This window comes from Chinchilla lanigera, unplaced genomic scaffold (genome assembly GCF_000276665.1).
Source record: "Chinchilla lanigera isolate Chin_1 unplaced genomic scaffold, ChiLan1.0 scaffold00202, whole genome shotgun sequence".
Classification (NCBI taxonomy): domain Eukaryota; kingdom Metazoa; phylum Chordata; class Mammalia; order Rodentia; family Chinchillidae; genus Chinchilla; species Chinchilla lanigera.
In genome coordinates, this window is record NW_004955603.1 from 100,152 (window position 1) to 102,710 (window position 2,559).

Here is a 2,559-nt window from a genome sequence, read left to right on the forward strand (position 1 = left end):
GAGTCACTGCGGTTGCTTGACCTGGTTGCTTTCTGTGAGTTTGGGAGATTTTTTTCTCTCATGGTTACTCGCCCTAGGTACACTATACATCCTTGAATCACTTTTCTCTGTGATTGCAATAATCTTCTTGATCAGAAAATCAGGAACTCAACCAAATTACAGGATGTCCTAGCAGACGTTCTCTTATATCCTGGGTCTGCACTGTTCTGGGAGAGCTAGGGCCAAAATATTGGCTATCCTCTTAGCCCATCTGTATTTCTAATTTTTGATCTCCAGACCTCAGTTGTTAGACATCCAGAAGAGAAGATTAATGACATTACACTGCAATGGAGGCAGTAAGTTCAATATCACTAACATATGAATACCAAACATCTTAGAACATAAAATGGAACTTACTTTCTAACAACTATGGATATTCTAATATTTAAAAGCCTATAAAATGTTAAGAGACAACAGTTACATATTTTTACACAGAAATTTAAAACCAAAACCGTACATAACCATGCAGCATGACAATCGTGATATTTTGTAGCATACTTAAATTTTCATTTTGACCTAGCATAACCCTTTTAACCAGTCATCTCTCTCTAATATACAAGATTTTACCCATTTTGTTGTCCTTTAATGGTATGTACACCACAAATTTTTTGTTAAAGACAAAGGACTGAGTCCAAAAGAAAAGTCCTATCATGATAAGCAATCCTTGTTTTACATTTTGGAAGACTTGTACATCTGGAGTCATGAATACATTTCAAAAACCATGAAATTAACAATAAAAAATTGTCAGGTATATGTGAAAACCTTAATTTAGTTTTGTAGCAAGAGCATCGTTGGTGAGAAAATCTTATTGTATTTTTTCCATAAAACTTTATTATTTGACCGTGACCGAATTATTGGGGTGTCTTCCACTATGGAGATCATGGGAGGGTGCTTCTTATTAATAACAAAGCTTGGCCAGCTCTCTGTTCAGCAATTGGATTCCTGTCCAATAATCTATTCCTACCCTAAGGGATTTTTGTTTAATTATCTTTATTTTTTGATCACCTATGAAAGAACCAATTTTGATATCACTTTAATCAGCTAGTAACCCACATGGGAGCATGCTTTGAGGTCTACAACCCAAACTGTATTGAGAACACGTGACTTAAAAATGTAAATAAAAGGAAAAGAGAAAAAATTGTTGATCTCAAATAAAAAGGAATAGCTGTTCACAGATATGACAGACAAAGACACAGCTTTAATAGATAGGACAAAGAGACAAACATTTTATGAAATCAGAGTCCACTCAATATTTTTGACTAAATTGAATTCTAGTAATTCTATTGCAATGTTTGAAATTTGTAATTATAAATACATTAGTCAAATTTAGTTGTTCATCAATTAACAGAGATCTCTTAGAAGAAGAATTTGGAAGGAATAAAATCTTTTGTTTATAATGAATATATACTTTTAATGTTTTATTTTAAGAATACTGGTAACATTCAGCTATCTCTCTATATCCTATCACCTATTCAGACCTTTTATTTCCACTTTGGTTACCGTGTCCTGGGTATTCTGGGTCAATTCCTACAATGAACCCCATGTTGGATCTAGTCCCATTGCTGTCAAATTCTTCTCTAGATCTGAGTTTATGATATAGCTGGACAGCATGCCCTAGAAAAACACAAGCATATCATGGACCCCAAATTAATTATTTTGCTTTACCTGATTGATTTATAGTAGTATACACTGCCATGAGGTGAGAAGGATTTATTTCCTCTTTCGCTTTTGTAATTGAATTTTGATCATACAGTGAGAAACCTACAGCCTATATATTGGAAGAGGAAGCCATTGCATAGCCTCCCCTACCCTAAGATGACCCATCTGTGAAACAAAAGTAGATTGAATTAATTTGTCTGAAGGCTAATGACAATCAATAACACCAGAGAAGTTAGTCATTGTAGATTGCCAAGAGGATGAAAATTGCCATAACCACTGTTATTGAACTGAAGAAAGGGGAATACTAATAGTTTTTACCTCACAACCAAAGCCACTGAAAAGCACACCAAGATTGCCAAAGGGTCTGAGTGGGAGTATGTTTTGAACAGCATTACCAGCAGCCTGATCTATGTAATATTTAAATAAATTTCCTTTCTACAACAAATAATCTCCTAGACTTAAACATGCTTTAGCTATTCCATTCCAATCATTTGAGACCATCTACACTTGCATCTAAAAGCCCTTTAAAATGTTTTCCCTTTAATCAGTTTCATCTTGGAATCCAATAGGTATCAGAAGACCCCAAATCTTTGGATGCCCTTTTCTTATTTATAATTTTTATGCTTTTATTTATTATATGAATAAAACTTATTATATCCCCTTTTCTTATTTATAATTTTATAATGCATTCGTGATAAAAATACTACAGTAAATAGGAATAGATGGTCCGTACCTTAATCTGATAAAATCCATCTATGAAAATCCAACAGCCAACATCATACTAAATGGATAAAACCTGGAAGCTTTCACTTTAAAATCAGGAACAAGACAAAGATATCCACTGTCACCACTCCTATTCAA